The following is a 13,479-nucleotide window of genomic DNA, read 5'->3' as shown; positions in this document are numbered from 1 at the left end:
CCCCATTATTAAAAGCAAACATACACACAAACATACCATGCATAAACTGTATAGGCCTGGAGGGGATGTCTCAGTTCCCCCATGCCTGACGGCAGAGGTGGGTTTTAAGGAGTTTACGAAAGGCAAGGAGGGTGGGGGCAATTCTAATCTCCGGGGGGAGCTGGTTCCAGAGGGTCGGGGCCACCACAGAGAAGGCTCTTCCCCTGGATCCCGTCAAACGACATTGTTTAGTCAACGGGACCCAGATAAGGCCAACTTTGTGGGACCTAACCGGTCGCTGGGATGCGTGCAGCAGAAGCACCTGGTTCCTTCAATGAAGCAATTATGACTCAGGAGGTGTGCTTTCTCTAGAATGAGATTCTCTCTGAGTGTAGATGCAGTAGATATCTCCCAGTGAAGAGCTACCAAACTTTTTACTACCAGACTGTGGGCGTGGCTTACACAGGACGCCCTGCATTTTCTTTCAACTCTTTCAGTGCAAATTGGGTGCCCTGGGGTGGAGCTCCATTTTTGCTACACCACTTCATCCCCCTCATCCTGGCAGCAGCCCACCCCTGATATCTCCTTACTAAATGTCTTGCTTTATGATTTTTACCATCATTTTTTTCTCTGACTGTATATTTATTCTTTTTTTATGTTGTGAGCTGCCCAGAACAAATTATTACCTCCAACGGTACAATAGGATGTATGCCACTGCTAGTGCCTACTATTGTACAGAGTGATCCTAATGCTGCTGTTGCTTTAATGTTTCCAACAATAGAATTTAGAATCAAGTTTCTGCTTGGAAAAAAAAACTTGAGAAAAATCTCTGTTGATTAAAAGGGAAATGTGAAAGACAAGATTGAACATATGCCTTTCCTGAAAACACTAATATCTACAGGGCTCTGCGGCAGAATTGATCACAATGAAGAGTAAGCACAATGCTTAGGGAAAGAGAATGAAGGTTGTCCGTGGCCTTCAAAGAGGTATTGAATGGAAAGCAGAAACAGAGCAGGAAGAGTGAAGAAGAGAGATTATAAACCTTGTGGAGCAATGACTGTTATTCTCATTATCTTGTTTCAGAATCAACTCCTACCGGTTAAGCCCCTTAGATCCCACTGGAAGTCCTAGGGAATGTTAGGATTTATTTGATCTTGCGCTTAGAATGTTCCTCCCTTTATAGTGGAAGAAACTACGTTATAGTATTTATTTGTTTGTTTCTTTGTTTTGTCAACAATTGCAATGAAACAGGACACATGAAAAAAATGGCAGAAATAAATGGATACAAAGAAGCAAAACATAGCCGCAAACGCTCATAAAATGAGTACAGTGATACCTCATCTTACAAACGCCTCGTCATACAAACTTTTCGAGATACAAACCCGGGGTTTAAGATTTTTTTGCCTCTTCTTACAAACTATTTTCACCTTACAAACCCACCGCCACCGCTGGGATGACTCGCCTCCGGACTGTCATTGCCAGCGAAGCACCCGTTTTTGCACTGCTGGGATTCCTCTTCATGGGAAACCCCACCTCCGGACTTCCGTTGACAGCGAAGCATTGTTTTTGCGATGCTGGGATTCCCCTGCTGGGATTCCCCTGCAGAATTGCAAAAACACAGAAGTCCAGAGATGGGGTTTCCCATGGAGGGGAACCTCAAGGGAATCCCAGCAGCGCAAAAACGGGTGCTTTGGCTGGCAAAGGGGGTGAATTTTGGGTTGCACGCATTAATCGCTTTTCCATTGATTCCTATGGGAAACATTGTTTCGTCTTACAAACTTTTCACCTTAAGAACCTTGTCCCGGAACCAATTAAGTTTGTAAGACAAGGTATCACTGTACATACAAATGGGTACAGTAAGACAGGGAAAGCAGGCACGCTGGTGCACTTATGCGCGCCCCCTTAGTGACTTTTTAAGACATGTGTAACATCCATGGCAGACTGTTTAAGGTATGAAGGTTACAGAAACTAACAACAGGATCTGGTATAGTGTTCTAGACATTTATTATTCTACTGCAGAAGTTGTAGTTTCTGCAAATAAGATTAGAGAGGATTACATTTAGTTTGTATCTTTTGATAGCCCTAGTGTTATTGCAGTTGAAATTAAAGTAGTTGTTAACAGGTAAGACGTTAAGGTAGATACTCTTGTGTACTAAGCTTAGGTTGGAATGTAGATAGTGTACTTCAAGTTTATCCCAGCCTAAAATTTCAAGTCTACTGGAATAAGGAATTTTATTGTGAATAGAAGTGTTGAATACTCTTCTTGTAAAATACCTCTGGACATGTATTTTCAATGTATTAATGTTGAAATAAGTGTGGGTTCCAGGCAGGTCAGCAGTATTCAAGGATAGATCCAAAGTTTTCTGGTTGCTAAGATCCAAGAAATCCTTGACTTGTTTAACTATAATTTGTTAAATAAACCAAATTTTGCTAGATATAGTTTACAAAACAAAATGATTAGATTGGCAAAATCAAGCAAAACCAAATTGTAACTGTGTGATAATGCAATTGTGCTGTGTAGGCAAACATGTACTTTTTCCCAAGCGGTGACTCACACATTCAAAAAGTTATTTCCTTGTTTCAAAAGTTCGAAAGAAAGCATCCAAATCATGGTTCAAGGCTACAGCTGAGTAATTAATAATTCAGTCCTGCTTGAGAAAATGGACTGCCTGCCAGATCCTGACTAAACCGGTTATATAATCTAGCACAGGGGTCTCCAACTATGGCAACTTTAAGACTTATGGACTTCAAGTCCCAGGAATTCTGAGAGTTGAGGTCTACAAGTCTTAAAGTTGCTAAAATGGGAGACCCCTGTACTAGCATATCAGACTCTCCAGCCAGACGGTATTAAAATTAGTCTGCATCATCAGAAAGAATTATGGATTATATTGATTAATTGGCATATATTTCATTCTCAAGCCTGAGACAAGAAAGAAAACAGCTACTGGTAAAGAAAAAATCTAGGCCTCTGGCAGTGCAGGTCTGTTCATTCAGAGAAGAACCAAGACAACTTCACATTGTTTAATTGTGTCTGTGGAACAGTCTTCCTTTGGAGCTTCGGGTAGAGGAGAATTTTCTCTGCTTCTGCAACACACTAAAGACATTCCTCTTTGATTCGGCAGATTAAAACATCCTTGTTCTGGGGATCAGCAAGAGGGAAGAGATTGGAGAGATTGGGAATAGTTTTAACAAGGTTTGTGATTTTATTAGATGTGTTCTAGTTAATTGTATGTATTGTCTACTGTCTGTCTTTGTTAGTTGAATATGGTTTGCTGTTAAAAGGGCATTATAAATAAACATATTATTATTATTATTATTATTATTATTATTATTATTATTATTATTATGTCAATACAACACAGCAAACGAGATCACTATGCTGGATTTCGTATTTCATCACCAGTCGGGCGCTTCCCAAGCACCTAGGACTGCGTGATGTAGCCGCGAATTATGTTTGCCGATCCCAGTAAAGCGGCCTTTTGCAATTGACAGATGGAGATTTTGTCAATTCCGATGGTTTTCAAATGTCCGCTGAGATCCTTTGGCACTGCACCCAGCGTGCCAAGTACCACTGGGACCACTTTCACTGGTTTATGCCAGAGTCGTTGCAGCTCGATTTTTAGATCTTCGTATTTCACTAATTTCTCTAGCTGCTTCTCCTCAATTCTGCTGTCCCCTGGGATTGCGATGTTGATGATCCATGTTTTCTTTTTCTCCACAATCAGGATGTCTGGTGTGTTATGCTTCAGAATTCGGTCAGTCTGAAGTCAGAAGTCCCACAGTAGTTTTGCTTGTTCATTTTTGACCACTTTTTCGGGATTATTATTATTATTATTATTATTATTATTATTATTATTATTTATTAGATTTGTATGCCGCTCCTTTCCGTAGACTCGGGGCGGCTCACAGCACAATAAAAACAGTTTATAACAAATCTAATAATTTACAATTTAAAATATTAAAAAAAACCATTATTAAACAGACATACACACAAGCATACCATACATAAATTGTATAGGCCCGGGGGAGATATCTCTGTTCCCCCATGCCTGACGACAAAGGTGGGTTTTAAGGAGTTTGTGAAAGGCGAGGAGGGTAGGGGCAGTTCTAATCTCTAGGGGGAGCTGGTTCCAGAGAGTCGGGGACGCCACAGAGAAGGCTCTTCCCCTGGGGCTCGCCGACCGACATTGTTTAGTTGACGGGACCCGGAGAAGGCCCACTCTGTGGGACCTAATCAGTCGCTGGGATTCGTGTGGCAGAAGGCGGTCTCGGAGATATTCTGGTCCGATGCCATGAAGGGCTTTAAAGGTCATAACCAACACTTTGAATTGTGACCGGAAATTGATCGGCAACCAATGCAGACAATGATCCCACCAGTTCTTTGCCACTGGGAAATGGTAGTTCCGGCACAAGTTCCAGTGGATCATCTGTGCCACAGCATCATGTCTATGCTTGTAGTCAGTCTGTGCAATCTTTTTGCAGCAGCTGAGTATGTGATCGATTGTTTCATCTGTTTCTTTACAGAGTCTGCATTTTGGATCGTCTGTTGATTTTTCAATTCTGGCTTTGACAGCATTTGTTCTAATGGCCTGTTCTTGTGCCGCCAGTATTAGTCCTTCTGTCTCCTTTTTGAGTGTTCCACTTGTAAGCCATGACCAGGTCTTTTCTTTATCCACTTTGCCTTCAATCTTCTCCTAGAACTGGCCATGCAATGCTTTGTTCCGCCAACTAACTTGTTGTTGTTGTTGTTGTTGTTGTTATAAATTTTGTTTTCAGGCGGTGAATATTCCACACAATTTGTGAAGTGAATCTAAAGCATGTGTTGTTTAGCATGTTTCCCTTTGAGAGTGAGGAATTCTTGAAAAATAACATTCACTCCTACTGAAAGCTAGACTCACTCAGATTCATCCAGAAGACCATGGATTTCATCAAAGGCAATCTGAAAAAGAATTCCAAAGAATGTTCAGGTTTTCTGTCACGAACTCTCGAGCACGTTTTTCTCCATAATGCTTAGATTTCTGAATAAAAAGGCTTGGGTCACAACCCTTTTTCCAGCTCAGATTCTTCCTGTTGTCAGTGTTTTTGAAAACGGTATGGGAAGAAATTGATAGGGTCAGGCTAGGAAAACATTATCCCCTTCGGCCAGTTGTTTTGGAACTTCATGACATACCGGCATGTAATGCCAAGTGATCTCTTCAGCATATTTCCTATAGCACGAGGCATGCTGTAGGAAAACAACCCTTTTTGACAGCAGCACAGAAGGCCTGTCACTTCTCTTATTTCCAGGGTTGAGGCCACTTGGATGAGGATTTCTAACTGAGGTTGCCAAAATAGATTAGGGTGGAGAATAGCGAACGGGGAATTCCATAGTTTGCTATAGAAAGAACAAATGGAGATATACGGTATTCAAACTACATTCATGCTGTCGAATTGTGTACATTCAATGTCCGTAGAATGGTCATGATCTCTTACAGAAAGGAGGATTGGAATGGGATTGTTGAATTATTTTGTTCATTATACCTTCAGTTGAATATCACAACTGGACTGACTAGATGTTGATTCTGAAGTTTGGGGTCCTAACTAAGATTCTACAAATCATCGAGTTGCTATTATTATTATTATTATTGTAATGGTTGGTCATACAATCAGACACATATTTAGGCTTGATTTGTCCTTTTTATTTATTTGTTTATTTATTTATTTATTCATTCAGTTAGTTAGTTAGTTAGCTAGTTAGTTAGTTAGCTAGTTAGTTACTTTGTCCAATACACAATGAGATTTTGGTGGGTATATATATATATATATATATATATATTTTTTTTGCTGAATTTGAAAATTAAGGGAGACTAGGATAGATCTATTTCGGTCTTATTTTGGCCTCATCAGCTAGCCATACCCACTGGGACTTGATACACATAGTAAAATACATGATGAAGGTTATAGAGAAGATACTCATAGTAAAATATATCCATGAAAGAATAGAAAAGAAGATATAGTAATAGAACATATCAATGAAAGAATAGAAGAAGAGATATAGGAATAGAAGAAAGGTATAAGAGATATAGGATAGCAATAGGACAGGGGACGGAAGGCACTCTAGTGCACTTGTACTCGCCCCTTACTGACCTTTTACCCATTTGTTCTTTCTATAGCAAACTATGGAACTCCCCGTTCGCTGTTCTCCACTCTAATCTATTTTGGCAACCTAAGTTACAAATCCTCATCTTCCCAAGAACCTGGGATAAGCAGATTCTGTTGTTAAAGATGTTATAGGATGCAAGCTGTTCCAAGTAAAACTGTCTTTTGTGATAGTGATTTTGTCAATGCCAATGTTATTCAAGTGGCGTTCCAGATGCTTTGGCATTGCACCCAAGGCATCTATTATTACTATTTGTACTATCCTTGTTTTCTTTTGCCACACTTGTTCTATTTGCAGATCTATTCCTCCCACCCTGCCCCCAGTTCTTTCTCTTCTATTCTGCTGTATCCAGCTATTGCAATGTCCACTATACAGACTTTTTTTTTTTTGCCTTTCTTATTAACAGTTAATCTGGAGTGTTCGTGTGGCAGATGCTTGTCTGTTTTTTTAGCTTTTTTAGTTGTCTGTTACTTTGTCTGTTTTGTGGCCCCACCAGTTTTTGCTTAAAGGCAAGTGGCATTTCTTGAAGATATTCTATTGAATTATTGTTGCTACTATATCATGCTATTGTTTGCAATCAGCCTGTGCAATCTTCTTGCAGCAACTAACAAAGTGGTCCATTGTTTCTTCAGCTTCTTCGCAGAGGCAACTTTTGCTGTTGCTGTCTTTTCAACTCTAGTTTTATTTTATTTTAATTTATTTTATTTGTCCAGTATGTACTTGTAATATACAAAGATATATTTGTATGTATGCTCAAACTGCCCAAGGAGCTGCTGATACAGTTCTACAGAGGAATCATTGATTCTGTCATCTGCACCTCTATAACTGTCTGGTTTGGTGCTGCAACCCAACAGGACCGACACAGACTTCAGAGGATAATCAGAACTGCAGAAAAAACAATTGCTGCCAACCTGCCTTCCATTCAGGACCTGTATACTGCACGAGTCAAAAAGAGAGCGGGGAAAATATTTACTGACCCCTCACATCCTGGACACAAATTGTTTCAACTCCTACCCTCAAAATGTCTCTACAGAGCACTGCACACCAAGACACAAGAACAGTTTTTTTCTGAACGCCATCACTCTACTAAACAAATAATTCCCTCAACACCGTCAGACTTTCTACTAAATCTGCACTTCTATTCTACTAGTTTTTCTCATCATTCCTATCACCCATTTCCTCCCATGTTGACTGTAGGACTGTAACTTGTTGCTTATATCCTAAGATTTTTATTAATATTGCTTCTTCATTGCTTATTTGACCCCTATGACAATCATTAAGTGTCGTACCACATGATTCTTGACAAATGTATATTTTATTTTATGTACGCTGAGAGCATATGCACCAAGACAAATTCCTTGTGTGTCCAATCACACTTAGCCAATAAAATTCTATTCTATTCTATAGCATTGTTTATATACATAACATGGGTACTGATAAGAGGGAACAATTGGACAGGGACGATAGGCACGCTGCTGTGCTTATATGCGCTTTATATGCATCTGTTCTTAAGACCTGATGTTTAGCAGCCCTTCTCTCTCTTTCTTCAACTTTCCTTCTCTTCGCCACTGCCAGGTAAAAAAAAAAAATACAAGGGCCAAAAGCAGTGATGGGCTACCAAAAATTTTACTACCACACTATGGACGTGGCTTATGCATTTTGTTTCAACATCTTTCAGTGCAAATGAACCGGTCCATCTGGGATGGAGCTCCAAATTTTGCTGCCGGAACTGCATTCCTGACTGTTCCCATAGGAGCCCACCACTGTCCAAAAGTAACATATCCACAGACATATATTGAGGGGGAAAATAGTCTGTAGCCTGTAAAAGAATCTTCCCAAGTTCCAGGATATATCTTATACATATTGTATTTTTCACCTTATTTTCGTTGAGAGACACAACTGAAAAATTGTGTTGCTGAACATTTACTGGCTACTACCTAATTTTACTATGCCCATGAGGAGGGGTGGACTACGAGCAGAGAAATGGTGAACAGCTGCATGCAGCTGGCAGTGATGGGTTACCTACCAATTATATATACTATACTACCAGTATAATGGTATTTTCCCAGACATTGTACCTGTACTATTTGTGTGAGTGTGTGTGTGTGTATTTCAGTATTTCAAACAAGACTGATCATATTTAATTTGCACTTGTCTTTCCAAAGGGAAGTGAACAAACCAAATCTCATATCCCATCTGCCTAGAACATTAATTATGTAAATTAAGAAGCATAGAACTTACATTGTTAGCCCTTTAATTTTTGTACTCAGCAATTACATACCGATGGGAGATTTAAACTCTTCAATGTTTCCTTGCAAGACTGGTGCATATCCGCCCGGCCCCCCAATGATAAATGGAGCAGCCCACTGGTGTCCTGTTCTTTTTCTTTTCTTCCCTCCTCTCATATCACTGATGTCTAAGTTTGTAAACTTGTTCTTTGCTATGATGATGTCAGGAGTGTTAGGACTCTGTCCATAACAGTTGGATTGGCAATATATATTAACAAGCAGTATGTAAGCAGTATGTAAGCCCTTCATGGCACTGGACCGGATTATCTCAGGGACCGCCTTCTGCTGCACGAATCCCAGCGACCAGTCATGTCCCACAGAGTGGGTCTTCTCCGGGTCCCGTCAACTTAACAATGTCGCTTGGCGGGACCCGGGGAAGAGCCTTCTCTGTGGCGGCCCCGGCTCTCTGGAACCAACTCCCACCAGAGATTAGAATTGCCCCCACCCTCCTTGCCTTTCGTAAGCTGCTTAAAACCCACCTCTGCCGCCAGGCATGGGGGAATTGATATACTCTTTCCCCCTAGGCCTTTACAATTATATGCATGGTATGTCTGTACGTATGTTTGGTTTTATAATAAGGGTTTTTAACTGTTTTAGTGTTGGATTATTATTATATGCTGTTTTATTGCTGTTGTATGCCGCCCCGAGTCTGCGCAGAGGGGCGGCATACAAATCCTAATACTAATACTAATAATAATAATAATAATAATAATAATAATAATAATAATCAGTGTGGTCGGGCGGTAGGAAAAGCCAGTAGGATGCTTGGCTGCATAGCTAGAGGTATAACAAGCAGGAAGAGAGAGATTGTAATCCCGCTACATAGAGCGCTGGTGAGACCACATTTGGAATACTGTGTTCAGTTCTGGAGACCTCACCTACAAAAAGATATTGACAAAATTAAACGGGTCCAAAGACGGACTACAAGAATGGTGGAAGGTCTTAAGCATAAAACATATCAGGAAAGATTTATTGAACTCAATCTGTATAGTCTGGAGGACAGAAGGAAAAGCGGGGACATGATCGAAACATTTAAATATGTTAAAGGGTTAAATAAGGTTCAGGAGGGAAGTGTTTTTAATAGGAAAGTGAACACAAGAACAAGGGGGCACAATCTGAGGTTAGTTGGGAAAAAGATCAGAAGCAACGTGAGAAAATATTATTTTACTGAAAGAGTAGTAGATCCTTGGAACAAACTTCCAGCAGACTTGGTTGGTAAATCCACAGTAACTGAATTTAAACATGCCTGGGATAAACATAGATCCATCCTAAGATTAAAAAAAAATAGTATAAGGGCAGACTAGATGGACCATGAGGTCTTTTTCTGCCATCAGTCTTCTATGTTTCTATCTGAATATGTTATTTCTCAAAGTAAACCTTAATTCAAATTAGCATATATGTGTGGTTGAGTAGTTATTTACAACTAATTTCAAGATCGAGTTTCTGTATGCACAATCTTGGTAGACAAGGATTACATGTTCTCTAACCAAAGAGAGCAAACATACCTAATATTTCTTCCTCTAACTATTTCCCCCACCACAACAATCTCTTGAGGTATGTGGGTCTGAGAGAGTAAAGAAAGTCATCTGGCCAGCTTTCATGCCTAAGGTGGGAGCAAAACATATTGTCTCCTGGTTTCTAGATCAGTGCCTTGACTGAAATGAAGTGAGACCAGACAAGCACTCGGTAGACGGTTCCTTTATTAGCTCTTTTTGAAAGTGACATTCAGCATGGAACTCGTCTGAGCTGTCAGTGGAAAATACAGCTCTATTTATACTGTTTGTGGCTCGCGCCAAAAGGAACTGTCATGCGTCTGAGCCAATCAGACGCGACCTTGTTTTATTTTATTTGCCCGGAGACAGCATTTCTCCTCAGTTAGACTTATTTACATAGACTCAACATTGACCACCTTGCCAAATTAGCTGTCTTCCCCAGTCTGTCCTACCAACTCACCCCCAGGAAATTTCATGTGGGATAACTCAATATAATAAGTGTTATCCACCACTGTTTCTTCAATATTATTTCAATTGACAAAAAATGGGAATAATATAAATGAAACAGTAGCAGATAAGCTTTGTTACATTGAGTTAGACCACAGGGATTTGTCCCACAGCACGTTGACTCAGTGAGATAGCCTTGACAAGATGGCTGCAACGAATGGGCCATAGCGAGTTGTCCTAGCCCCCATGGTGAAAATATCAGAGTAGCATATCTGACTAACCATCTGTCTGGAACCCACACCACATCTCGAACATCAACACCCTAGAAAACGTCCAAAGATACTTCATCAGAAGAGCCCTTCACTCCTCCACTCGAAACAGAATGCCCTACAAAAACAGACTATCAATCCTAGGCCTAGAAAGCTTAGAACTACATCGCCTAAAACACGATCTAAGTATTGTCCACAAAATCATATGCTGCAACGTCCTGTCTGCTAATGACTACTTCAGCTTCAACCGCAACAACACAAGAGCACGCAACAAATACAAACTTAATATTAATCGCTCCAAGCTTGACTGTAAAAAATATGACTTTAGCAATCGAGTTGTCGAAGTGTGGAACTCATTACCTGACTCAGTAGTGTCAACCCCTAACCACCAACATTTCTCCCTTAGACTATCCACGATTGACCTCTCCAGGTTTCTAAGAGGTCAGTAAGGGGCGTACATAAGTGCACCAGTGTGCCTTTCGTCTCCTGTCCAATTTGTCTCCCCTTATCCCATATATCATATATCTTTCCTCCCTTTCATATATCTTCTCCTCTATTTTCATATCTTTTTCTTTATATGTAATACTTCATGCCTATTCTCCTCAATATGTACTGTGTATTGGACAAATAAATAAATAAATAAATAACCTCTGTTTCCCCCTTGTCCCACAGGAGGGGCTGGGGGGGGAGTTTAATTCTATCTCAAAGAATTGAGGCTTTCTCCCCACTGTTTTTGAACCTTTACATTGGAAGGAAGGAAAATGGAGGGCCTTCCATCTTGTCTATATTAAAAGAAGAATGTATGAAACATTTCATTTTCTTGAAGAGAAATAAAACATTAAAACAAGGAAACTCATAATTCACATTTGCAATGTAATCCAGCTTGTCCATTGAATCTATTAAAACATGTTTTATTTCATTAAATGAGGAGGAAAAAGAAGTTTTCTTATAGACTGGTGTATATATTTAAAATTTTGATTCTCTTTGAAGTCAAATTGGAATTCTGATAACTTAATGAACTCCCCAGTGTAGCCTACAGAATGGATGAATGGATGATGGTTTTTCAATGTATTTGTGTATACAGTATATGGGCATGGAGATTTTACACATACTCACAAATTTAAAACAGGCAAATCTTCACACAGAAGAAAAACTGAAACATTTGTGTAGAGGATATAGCACTGGATTTCTGAACAATTTATTTATTAGCTATTAATCGAGCAGCAACAAATATTTATAATTCAATTATGTTAAAATTATAACTATATTTTATACACATTGCAACTTTTTAAAACAGCAATTAAAACTCAAAAATAAGATTCAAAAATAGTATTAAGGAAGTTTAAACTTCTCTTGTGCGACATACAGCGCCTTGAAAGGCAAGCAAATGCCAAAGAATGGGGTTGATTTTGTCTTTGTGGTTTGCTATTGACTCTGATTCATAAATAGGGCATTATAAGAATCTTGACATTTAACTCAAAGCCTACAATATAATTTGATTCTTTTAATGAAATACAAGTGCTTTAAAAATATGTTTCTTTTCCTCTCTTTCCTTCATCTGTAATGGAGTAATGTCCTCCAGTAATGACATTTCTTAGAACCAGCTGTAATATTAAATGCATTTTGAGAAATGCAATACAACTTGTTGGAAGTACAGACTGTAATATTTATATGCAACTCATAAACAGTTAAACTTTTTTCTTGACTATTCGGATCCACAGGAAAATTGCAGCTCTGAAGCTGCTATTTGACTGGAAGGAAGTTCTTCATTATAATTTTGATAGTATTCGATATATCAGATTATGCTACTTTAAAAAGAAAGTTAGCTAAATCAAATCTCTCATATAGTTTAACCTTCAATACATAAAAGCCTTCAGTCTAGTTATTGCTTCATATTTCTATATAGAGAGGTTGTTGTTGTTGTTTTTAAAGAGAATAACTTAATACACAAAGATAAGAAATATTGCTTGGAGACCACACAGTAAATTCTGAATTATCTTTGGAATATGATTCACAATTGATAATTAATGATACTTGTAGCTTAATTAAACATAAAAGCCACTAGTTAATAATAGAAGGCTGGTAAGCCTAAGTATCCTTTCTCTTCCACAAGAGTCAAAATTAGAGGATAGCTTTCTTTATATGTATTCAAAAGGCTTTCTGGGTCAAATTGGGAGCATCTTTGTCAGAGAATCTACAATAATTATACTCCAAACATTTATTTAGGCTGGTGCTTTTGTCCTTGTGCTAGGGCAAACACAGCGTGACCTGAGCTGCCTTCCCTCTATAAATACTGGTGGGTGGGTGTGGAGTGCTGGCTCAGCATACATCAATTACATCAATGACCCCAGGTGTTACCCCACTGACTCACCAGGAAGTTTCAACACAGCTTACAGCTGCTGAGCCAGGACTCCACACCCACCCACCAGTATTTATAGAGGGAAGGCAGCTCAGGTCACGCTGTGTTCGCCCTAGTACAAGGACAAAAGCACCAGCCTGAAGATGACGAGTGGGAAAATCAGTTTGGCTGTTTAAAATTATTACATATTGCAGTTATTGCATTAAATGGATAATTTTTTGTGCTGCTCATTAAGGAGGTACCAAGTTTTCCACAGTGTTATCACAACTCTTGGGTGTCAACATGAATCCTCAAAAGGATCAAATTTGGCACAATGATGCATAAAATAAAGGCAGATTTTAAAATAATTACTGTGACATAATAGAAACAGCATCCATCTTGACAAAGTATGAAAGGCTGGTGACTGGTGTGCCTTTGCTTGCTCTACAACGGAGGGAATGTTCATGGAGTTGTAAATTTATTTATTTATTTTATTTATTTGTTTGTTTTTTCAAGTATGTATTGG

This window comes from Erythrolamprus reginae, chromosome 3, assembly GCF_031021105.1.
Source record: "Erythrolamprus reginae isolate rEryReg1 chromosome 3, rEryReg1.hap1, whole genome shotgun sequence".
NCBI lineage: Eukaryota > Metazoa > Chordata > Lepidosauria > Squamata > Dipsadidae > Erythrolamprus > Erythrolamprus reginae.
The sequence above is the reverse complement of the archived record's forward strand: the minus strand, read 5'-3'. Positions refer to the sequence as shown.